We start from the raw sequence: 11885 nt of genomic DNA on the forward strand, positions 1-11885 counted from the left end.
AGACTTGTGGATGTGTAGAGGGGACGTAGTTTAGCTACGTAGTGTTAAAAGGAACGTGCTGTAGTTTAAGGGACGACGTGGGAGCACGAGTTAGTTAGGGGAGGTAGTTAGAAGGATGGCAGAGTTCAGCGGTGAGTGTGTGGAAGAGTTGTTGGTGAGTGGATTGGAAGCATGTGCTTGGTGAGTGAGTGAGGCCAGCGGGTCTGTGTGAGTGGAGCGAAAGGGGAATGCATGGTGCGATGAGTGATTGGGGGGAGGAGTGACTCCCGCCCAAGGGACCCCGGGGTCAGTATAGAGTGAGTTAGCTGGGTTAGTCAAATTGAAAAATGGAGGTCGTTTTGTTGTTGGTGGGTGTGTAGGCTCGAAACCCGTTTGGAGGGGTGCAGGAGCCCTGTTGACGGGCTTGGGAGCGTGGCTGCGAAAGGTGAGTATCGCTGAGTGGGTACCCCGGGCACCAGGCTAGTCGGCCGTGGTAGGCCAAGGGCCCATGGGGGGCCGGGATAGCGTAGTGGGCACGGGTGCGCCTGCTGGGTGCGGGGGCCCGGGGCGCCATTAGCCGCGTGGGCAGTGTTGTGGGCAAGGGTGACCCTCGGAAAGGGGCCTGGGAAGCCAGCCTGCCACGTGTGCGTTTCAGGGGAGGTGCCATGGGGGGCACTCCCCGGTGTTAGGGAGCTGGTAGGCTCGGAGGCAGTGTAGTGCCCGGGGGGTGCCATAGCGGGAGATTCGGCAGAGGGTCGTGCCTGCCAAAGGGAGCCACGTGTCCCAGCCAGGAGACCGTGTGAGGGCACGGAGAGAAAATTGGGGGGCGAGGCCCGAAATTGTGAAGACACCAACACAGGCGACGGGAATCTGGGTTGTTAGAACCAATAGTTTAAGCGAGAGGCGCTTGTTGAAAGCCCCGGGGTAGTTTAACAGTTAAATGGTTAGGGTAGATTAGGAGATGTACCCCTCCGCACCATCCATCCCCTCGCTGTCGTTGTGGGCCGCTGGACCCACTTTGTGTTATAGATCGCTGAACTCTGGGGAGGCCATTCTGAGGCTTGAGTTGGGCCTCAACACAGGACGTGAGCTCTCCCTTGTTCCCCTCCAGGAAGGGAACGTAGGGGTTGGGAGTAGACTAGGTGACAGGATAGGTTAGCCGAACAAAGACAGTAAAAGGGGGTTAGGGGCCGATTTATAGTGGGGAAGTAAAAAAAAAAAAAAAAAAAAGTTGGGGCTAAATTGGGGTTTGACAAATTAAGGGAGTGGGTATGTACAGTGACAGGCAAAGGCGATAGGTGGGAGGGAGACAGGTAGGTAGGTCCGAGCCCGCCTTCCAAGTGGCCAGCACCACCGCACTCCCTCCACCAACCTCCACTGAACGGCAAAGGCTGGCCAACTTCATCGGCTGGCCGTGTTTTGCTTCAAGGCCTGTGCCGGCCCACTTCATCGGCAGCTGTTGTGTTGCTGCAAGGCCTGTGCCGGCCGGATCATCTGCAGCTGTGGTACTTCAAGGCCTGTGCCGGCCAGTTCATCTGCCGGCTGGGTTTGCCTGCAGCGGCCTTCTTCTGCGGGCTGTGTTTGCCTGCTGCCTTTGCCATGCCATGCCCACTGCCCATGTTCACCAGCCCCGTTCAATTTTTGCTTTGCCCCCCCCCCCCTGTTCATTGCCATGTGCGCCAGGATCAAGGCAACAGTTTGCAAGCTGCGAGAACTGCCCTGTTGGCAGCTACAACACGGGCCTGCAGTGGCGGCCCGTGCACCGTGTTTGTGTTCATTGCGTTGTGCCACTTGAGCTGGCACGGAGACTGCATTTGTGCAGCCCATGCACCGTTGTGGTTCACGGCGTTCAGTTCAAACCATTCATCCATCCATTCGTTGTGTTCATTGCGTGTGCCACTTGAGCTGGCACGGAGACTGTGTTTGTGCAGTCCATGCACCGTTGTGGTTCACTGCGTTCAGTTCAAAAGGGAAGGCCTTGGACTGCGTGTGAGCAGCCGGCCACGTTCCCTGTCACCTGCATTGTTTTGAGCCAGAGACTGCATGCGGGCAGCCTGGCTCCCTGCTAACTGTTTTCTTTTTGCAGAGTTCAGTGATCCTGGGCCATGGTTTAGTGTAAAATTTGTAAGTTAAGGTAAGATGTACTGTACATATGAGTGCGCCCCCGGCATGTCTGTCCTAGCGCCGGCAATTTTATTTAAGTCGTCCGTGTGAGTGAGTTTGTTTCGGTAGTTACTCAGCCCTCAGGTTATTTATTTTGGGGACACGAATACCATGAATGTCGCACTCAGGGATCCGTAGGTAAAATGTACTAGGGGAAAACTACACATGATGGCACACGAAAATTTGACGACTCGGGACGAGTCTGTAAAAAGGGGAGGGGGTAGTGTTGTGGTTGACCAAATTCGCAAACCACCATTCAGGTCCCTTAGGTGAGATATCTCGGTAAGTATATGTGTAGTTAGGCCCAAACCCGTTGTTTAGAGGGAATAAATGTCATTCATGAGGGATGCGACTCTTCAGGATAGCCGTTTTTCTTTTACTATCTTTATTTTGGACCAGCCGCCATTATTACCACCACCAACCACGTCTCAACAGCCATCACACAACAACCACCAACCACAACGCCGCTTCACCACAACCGCCACGACCTTTACCGTCACAACTCGCCACCATCGCATCACCGTCATATCGCGCCACTCGTGGGCACCGATGCTGGACTCGTGTAGGGCGCACACCGAGCAGCGTGTTCAAAAGCATCGCGGACTTTCCGCAGAAAAACGGATCAAAAACGACTCACGCTCACTTTTGTTCCGTCCAATCGGTGAGCGAGAGGCGATTTGGCCCCGCCTCCAGGGCATTGGAGGGCGGTCGCTATATGCAAATTCATGGATCGAAAAGCATTCACGCCCACTTTTCCTCGGGCCAATGGGGAGCGAGGTGAAAGGTCGGAGGCAGAGGGTCAAAGATGAAGGAGCGAGGCCACGGGGGATATAAAGGGCCGTGTTCGTCAGTCGAGGCAGTTCAGTTCGCAGGAGGAAGAGTTGAGTTGGAAGCGGAGGAAGAGTTGAGTTGAAGTGGCAGTTCACAGTTGGGAGTTCGCGGAGTCGGAGTGAAGAGGACGGAGCTGTGGACAGGCGGCGAAGGCGGACGAGGGGGTGCTCGCGTCGGATTCGGGGAACTGCGGAGAGAAAGGCCGGCGGCGCGACCGAGGTCGTGGTGGAGACGCTCGTCGCGGGACCCGCGATTTTGTGAAATCCTCCTTTCCCCGAGCATCAGCAACCCCCTCCTGTTTCCCCCCGCTCTGAGATCGTGCGACAAAAGGGGGCCCCCTTCCCACCCCCTACCAGACACTGTCTGCGAGGCCCGCGGAGTTGAGGCACCACCGCCGCTCCGCGTCTCATCATCAGACGGGTAGGCCCGACACGGTCTCGGCCCCAGGCCCGCCTACCCCCTCATCCTGGAGGGTGGTTCTCTTTTCTTTTGCTTTGGGAATATGTGTTGTCGGCGCCGTCTGTAAAGTAAAATTGTATAAGTGTTGCCGAGTGCCCGGTAGTCGGATAGATCTGCATTGTCGCATTTGCTTTTTGTTTTCTTCTTTTCCATGTGCTTTTGGTGGAATTGTATATGTGTGCTTTCCGTTCATCGCGAAATAAATGTGCTTATTATTGAACTGTTTTCCCGCTTCGCTTCGTCATTTCTTTCATTGAATCCTCATCTTGCTTCACGTAAAGGGTTGGTCATGGGTTAAGACGCCCGATAATTAATCGAACCGTCGAGGTCGACGAATAACACCGCTCGGTTATCCCGATCGTACGGAACGGGTCGCTTAAGTGGCCCGTGTCCGAAGTCGACCTGCGGCGAGGTGCGATCGCCCGGTCTACCCTCCGTGTGGGTACTTAGGTAGGTCGAATTTGGCGAGCAACCCTATCCCACGCGGGGGCCGATTGGCACGATCGCGGTGAGACCGAAAGGTCCACCCGTGACTGGTTCCCGGCGTTAGTCCGAGAGGGTCACGACTGGATTGTCCGTCCGGTGGGCGACGTGCCGCGATTCGAGTTACGTGGCCGTTCGCACGCCGGCGGGCGCGAATCCGCAACAATATATATATATATATATATATATATATATATATATATATATATATATATATATATATATATATATATATACACATATATATATATATATACACACATATATATATATATATATATAATATATATATATATAATATATATATATATATATATATATATATATATATATACAGTTTTACCAGGCTGTGTCTGGATAACAGATGGAACTTTGTGGACTTTAAAATTGCAACATAGAAGGATAATTGGTCTGGTTTGGAGCTTGCTTATAGCTCCGGGAGGGGGGGTGTGGGGGGGGGATGGTCATCTCATTGCTTGTTCAGATGGTCATCGGATCGATAAGGTTTTGCAAGGTTGTTTGCGACTGCAGAGGAATGTGTGTATTTTTCCCTATCCTCGTTTTCCCAGTATATATTTATTAAGTTCTTTCTCAAAACACTAAACTAAGTTAATTTGCACTTTTACATTATTATAAATTCAATTAACAATCCAGTTTCCACAGTCCCCGTTTTGTTCAAACAGAACAACCTTATGGTTTGTTCTGTGAAGACAAACCTTCTGAAAATCTAAATTTGTCATTAGTTGGCGGCAGGCTCGTTTCCACCGCGTCACCCAAACGTGTGCTCTGTGATGGGTTAACATCCTCGCAAGTGGATGCACCCCTTGGGGGCCATCACTTTCCCATGCCAACAGAATTGGGGCACCCGGGCGATTTGGAAGGAAAGAACCCTGTGCACACCGAACATATACACCCAATAGGCAATTACCGTTTTCAATTGTACTAATCAGGTTTCATTTAAGTAAGCTGCTCAAATTATTTTTCCCCTTCAGTTTTAAAGATATCTCTATTATTCCACATCTCTTCACCACAATCATGCATCTGCTTTTGGTTCTTTCGCAACAATTGTTGAATTCTTTCAAAAGGGGTTTTGTCAGTCCAAAAGGTACGAGTGTCTGCACTTTCATATTTTCCATAAGATCCCACCGACACGGTGTCTCGACTCGATTTTATACGAGGTTCTTAATTTTCTCGGTTTTCTGGATCTTCATAGTTGCTCAGAGATGGTCTCGGTCCAGGGAAACTTCATGCGCCACCATCGTAGTCACTGTAGCAAATTTTCTCTCACACACATCGATCATTACTCTTATGCAGGCTATGATGACAACAATAGGAATGATTTCATAAGCCCAATGAACAATGTGAAGTATCCATGTTCCCCATCCACCAAACATCTTTTCCAACCATGACCCGAAGTTCCATCCCTTATTATAATCATGTTACTTTGCAGCTACCTTCCTTACGTGTTTTACCACGTCATGGATATGTGCCGTTTAATGATGCCTGGGGTTGCACAAGATTATTTATTAGTATCCTTATATCTATCCTTGTACCAGTAATTTGTCCCTCAATGGTTACTTTTTCTTCCCCATAGTATTGGCATGTTGAGTTACCCAACTAAGGTCTGGTTCCTTTTCTACTTACTTTGCAAACTATTCTCACTTCTCTATTCATCACCTCAAAATGCAGTGAGTATTTCTCCAATCCTTCCACCTTAGATAGTGAGGCAAAATCTGTCCTATATCGGTGAGTGTAGTCATCATTTTCCCTTGTATATAGAAAGTTACGTTTCACCCGATAACTTGGGATTGTACCGGTGCCAATAGTCAGTACATTTGTACCCCTCCTTTTTCCAGTTACTTGTTATCTCTCGTACTCTTCCACTTTCATCTGCTTTAGTCCCTTCTATTCCAGATAGGACTGGGTTACCCTGTCTACGATCCAGGTACCCACATATTGTTGCAGGGTCGGGCGTCGGCCGCGAGCATGACCGCGAGATGGAGCAGTAGAGTCGGCTCGACCGATCGCCTGGAATTTAGATCGTACCTTTTCGGAAAAGTACGGGTCCCTTTCAGACCGAACTCGCCAATAGACAGACCACGTGGGGTAGGGTCGATTGCCAATTTAAATTTAACTAAATACCCAAGTGGTCCAACCTACCGGGGATATTCACCCCCGACGGCTCCCGTACGGAACGAGCCGCTTAGCGTACCCGTTCCGTGTGCGATCCAAGTGGTTTGATCGCCGAGAACCGTCGGTCCAACGGCAACGGCAACGGCCTGCTAATTCCCCAACACGCAGCATGGTAAGTCAATGAAGGAATGGACATGAACAAGCTGAAACGTTTAACAATCAGGGTATTTATTCACAATTGGGGACTGAGGGAAGCACTCAAGAGCAGAGTTAAACCGAATATTTATCAATGCACGTATATACAGGCAAAAAGCACTTGTACAATTCACTACTTAGCAGACGGGCCCACGGACACACACACGCACACACACCCAAAGAATCGAACCAAATGGTCTTTATTCGGACCTCCAGCCCGGAGGACAGTCGGGCTGAAGATTAGGGTCTGTCTTGGACCTGTCCGCCTCGTGCGGTCTTCAAGCTGACTCGGTCTGGGCGCCAGCGGGAGGCGAGCCGAATCCAGGCACCGGCGAGCGACCCTTGCGGTTCTTGCGGGGACTGGCGTCGCTTGAGCTCTCGACCGTGAGGCAGAGGAGGAGGAAGAAGACGCTTGAAGACACTAGGAACGTGAACCAAGAAGACGCAAGAACAACAACCAGCTTTCTGTCTCTCCCTCCCATTTTTATTCCTCCCGGGCGTGGCTCGCTTCCGGCGTGGCTCGCTTGCAGTCGGTGGGGCTGTCAAATTCCCTTTCTTGGAGTCTCCAAGCGAATCGAAGGATGGGGCTTGACCTTTCCCCCACTTAGCGGGCTGCCAAGCAAATTGGTGGGTGGGGGCCAGACCTTTCCCCCACTTAGCGCGAGGAGAATGCCGGGAGCAGCGGGTTTCTCATCATTGTTCTCTGCAGAGCCGTAATAATCCGTTGTCTCTCCATCATTGGTCGGGGGGGGGGGCGTGTCGGGCGCCTAGATTCCCCGCCCCGTCCCCGATCTGCCGAGGATTCACGAGACGTCAGGCCTTCGTAAACTCTGCCCACATTTGTGCTGACACGCACGTGAGCGATGGCGTCGGTGGGAAGAAGCGAGATGAAGGTGAAACGATGCTGGCGTTGTTGTAGTTGTTGTTGGTGGTGTAACAAATAAACAAAAGAAAAACCCTATCAAAATAACTACGCAGCGCATTTACATTTAATCATCCATTAAACAAGGGATGGAACCCCAACTGAAAGCACGTACTTACCGATTATAACTGCTCTATAAGACCTGTATGTTGTGAGCGATAGGTTTCCAAATCCGTAGCAATACCCCCTCCCCTTTTTACAGACTCGTCCCGAGTCGACAATTTTGCGTGTGACCAGCATGTGCAAGTTTTTCCCAAGTACATTTTACCTTCGGATCCCTGAGTGCGACATTGTTTCATACATGTCCCAAAAATAAATAACCTCATGCGCTGCGTAACTAAACTATCAGACTCATTCGGACGACTTAAATAAATTTCCAGCGCTAAGACAAACATGCAGGTGGATTAAACTTATTTACAATTTTTAACTACTATTTACACTAACCATGGCCCAGGACCTGATATCTGTGGGAAAAAGGCATAGCAATGTCAACAGTTATGTGAGGGTGAGTGCTCCGCAGCTGAAGTTCCGACGTCTTCAGGGCCTGCTCAAAAGGTCCCTCTTTTGTCACAAGGTGACCTTTTTTTTCTGTCTTCAGCTGCTGGAGGCATCTCACCCTAACCCGGCATGCCATATGCCGTCCCACAGGCCATTTGAAGGGGTAGCCAGGCTGCCCAATGCAGTCTCTGGCTCCCTTGTGCAAGAACAGGGAGGTCGCCGGCTGCCCAATGCAGTCCCTGGCTCCTCCCTGAAATGAACTGGATGGAACTGGATGCAAGAACCGGTGCACGGGCTACTCAATGCAGTCCCCGGAGTGTGGCTGTCTGCAGGGCAGTCCTTTCAAAACACTGGACGATCCTGGCGCACATGGTGATGGATGATGAACACAGGGGCAAATGCAAATAAGGTAGCAGGCATTGGGTTATGGCAGAGGCAGGCGAACAAGGCATGGCAAGGCAAGGCCATGCAGAACATGCGATACAGCACAACAGGCCGGCAGGTAAAGCTGGCCGGCCTCTGGTCTCGTTCCGTGTGTGTCTGGAGGGAGTGCGGTGGTTGGGGAAAATATTTCTCTTTATTTGACAAATGGCCCTTGCCTCAGTCTGACTAGGTCAAAGTGGTTGTTTTTCCTTCTACTGTTTCTTTATTTAATTGTTGAGAACTAAGACCTACATATAATCTTGTCTTTCTTTGCCACATTGGACATTTGTTTAATTCTTTGCCAGTACAAGGTGACCGGTCTGATAAAAACTGCACTTTCGCCTATATGCTATCAAAAACCCTCTCCACTCTCAAAATGTATGTATATATATATATATATATATATATATATATATATATATATATATATATATATATATATATATATATATATATATATATATATATATATATATATATATATATATAATGAGGGGGGGACGAGGGTGTGAAGTGTACGGTGGATAGAATTAGAAATTAATTGTTCTCAAAGAAAAGACTTGTCTGTGGAAATTGGTTATCGGTGTTCTGTGATTTTATAACGGTATTTTAAAACCGAATCGGCTAGACGTTTAAACCCTGCAAGTTAAATAGGATTTCACATTCAACCAGGAAGAATCCTCCAATGATCACTACGAGGTTTGCCAGGAGCTACGAGGAAGAATCCTACAACGATCACTACGAGGTTCTGGAGAGAAATCCACATCACCGGCCACTCTGAAAACGAGCTCGGACGTACCCTACTGTCTCCTCCCAACCCTATCGCCTTTGCCTGTCTCTGTCCATACCCACTCCCTTAGTTTGCAACACAAAACCAATTTAGCCCCTTTCTATGTATTTTTTTCTTTTTATAATTCCGTCTCCCTAACCCACTTATTGTCCTTGTCCGGCTAACCTATCCTGTCAACCTAGCTTACTCCCAACCCCTACGTTTCCTTTCTGGAGGGGAACAGGGAGAGACTAGCATCCTGTCTCGAGGCCCAATGAAGCCTCAGAACGGCCTCCTACAGAGTTCAGCAATCCAACCCAAGGTGGGTCCAGCGGCCTCTGGAGAGCGAAGGGATGGACGGTGCGAAGGGGTACATTTCCTAACTATCCTACTTTTCATTAACTTTAAACTACCCCGGGGCTTTCCAAAATGCCTGTCACTTAATCTATGGGTTCTAACAACCGTGATTCCCGTCGCCTGTGTTGGTGTCCATTATAAATTTGGGCCTAGCCCTCGAATTTTCTTCCATGCCCTTGCACAATTTCGTGGCTGGGCAGCGTGGCTCAACTGGCAGGGATTCCCCTTCTGCTGGACTCGATCTATGGCACCCTGGGCCCTGAGGCTGCTTCCGAGTCGACCTGCTCCCTATGAACAAGGGGGGTTACCCTTCCCGGCATTGCCCCCCTCCGATGCCCTCTTGGCATTTTGGCGCTACTGGTCCCTTTCCGAGGGTCGCCCGTGCCCACTACACTATCCCAGTCCTTTGGACCATTGACCTCCTCTGGTCTTCGACTACTTCGGTGACTGGGGTGCCCACTACTCGGTACTTACCTTCCCAAGCCACGCTCCCAGCCGGTCAATTTTACTCCTGCACCCCTCCAAATGGGTATCATGCCTTCACTCAACACCAACAACAAAACGACCTCCTTTTTGTAAATTTAACTTGCCCACTAACTGACATTAAACTGACCCCGGGGTCACTTGGGTGGGAATCACTTCTCCCCCCACTCAGTCATTCGCACCATGCATTCCACATTCGCTCCATTCACTCACTCGGGCCCGCTGACCCATACTCGCTCATCACATATTTTTTCCTTTCTCAATCACTCATACACTCCAACCTGCCATTCTCCTAACTAAACTCCCCTAACTAAGTTAACACGATTTGAAGAGAAACAAAAGGTGCAAAAGATTTTCAACAATGACCTCCAAAGTAAAATGAAAAACAAGGATGACAAAGGCACGCGGTGGAGCGCACACCTCTGCCAGGCTGAACTGATTACGTTTTACATTGCACTGATAGGCTAGATCTGGATCCAGACCTTATTATCCCCTACCCAACTCATCCACCAACGTAAAACAAGAGGAGCAAAAGACAAGAGGGGCGGGAGAGGGAAGGACAAAATAGTGGGGAACACAGACATTAGGAGATCTGTGGAACGGAGAGGGATGGGGTGGGGTACACGGGGTAAACAAGGTGGTATTCCAGGGCCTTTCAGGAAGGAAAACAGGGAATTTGAAGGAGGTGGGTTTGGGGTGGATTAACGGGGGTAGAAAAGATCAAGATTTTGGATGGGGGAAGATATGAGATGGTGGTGAACAGCTGTTTTGAACACCAGGAGGGAGGAGTGGGATTGAAAAGAGTGTGGGAGTTTGTTCGAGAGGTGGCGAAAAAGAGGAATGAAAGAGTGAAGGTGAGCGGGGCTGGGGGTGGGGGGCAAGGCCGAAGAGGAGATGGTAGAAGACAGAAAGATCACCGACGTCCTTGCAGTGAGAGAGAGAGAGAGTGAGAGACCCAAATACTCAGCCTCATCACTGGAGATGCCGATGATCCTAAATGCCTTGGTTTCCACAGTGTGTAGGTGAGGGGCAGGAGCACCAGCCCAGAGGGCAGAGCAGTACTCCATCAGACTGTGGACGAAAGCTTTGTGTGTTCAGGAGTTCAGGTGTGCCAAGGAAAGACTTTGCATGACAGAGGATGCCCATTCTGTGACTGAGTTTGGAGGCTAGCTTGGAAATGTGGCTTTCCCAGGAAAGATGATGGCAGATAGTGAGACCCAGAAGCTTGAATGAAATGACAACTTCAAGAGGATTGTTGAGAAAGTGGATTGGGAGATTTCCAGACTGTCGTTTCAGAGAGACAAGGAATTTTTGAGATTTGTCAGGATTGAAAGACAGGATTGAAATGTTTGATCAGCTTGTGATTTTATTCAGATCTGCAAGGAGTGAAGAGGCTGCTGCTTGCTGATCTGAGGGATGACAGATAGTACAGCAGAGGGTGGAGTCATCAGCTAAGAGATAAATAGGATTTTCCAGAGAGAGAGAGAGAGAGAGAGAGAGGGAGAGATCATTGATGAAAACCAGAAAAAGAGCAGGGCCAGAACACTGCGTTGAGGACATCCAGACTGGGCAGGAAGAGGGGATGAGAGAACTCCATCAATTGCAAAACGTTGGCTGCGACAGGAGAGGAAGTCTGCGAGCCATGAGTGGAGATGGCCTTGGACACCACAGGAAGAGAGTTTGGTGAGAAGGGCAGAGTGCCAGACCGTGTCAAAAGCACGTGATATGTCTGGAGAGATGGCTCTGATTTCATGTCTGGCATTGAAGATCTCCATCCATTGTTGGGAGAGCAGAAGCAGCGTATCCAGGGTGGAGTGACCTGGTTTGAATCCAATTTGATGATCGGAAATGAAGCCATTGGAGAAGAGGAAGGATTCAATGTCTGAAGTGATGATGGATTCCATAACCTTGCTGATGATAGGGAGAAGGCTGATTGGTCTGTAGTTGCAGGGATCTGTTTTTGCACCTTTTTATGCAGAGCAGAAATGTTTTCTGATTTCCAAGCAGATGGCAGATGACCTTGAGCAAATGAGAGTGTGAGTAGAACAGAGAGAGGGTGAGCAAGAGCAGCAGAGCAGGTTTTTAGGACACGTGGGCTGATGCCATCTGGACCGGTTGCAGATTCTGAGTCGAGGTTTGACAACAAGCTCTCCACCTTGTCAGGAGAAAAGGACACAGAGTCCAGGGACA

The sequence above is a fragment of the Eptatretus burgeri genome, chromosome 9 (assembly GCF_056783735.1).
Source record: "Eptatretus burgeri isolate ZD-2024b chromosome 9, Ebu_testis_v1, whole genome shotgun sequence".
Taxonomy (NCBI): Eukaryota; Metazoa; Chordata; class Myxini; order Myxiniformes; family Myxinidae; genus Eptatretus; species Eptatretus burgeri.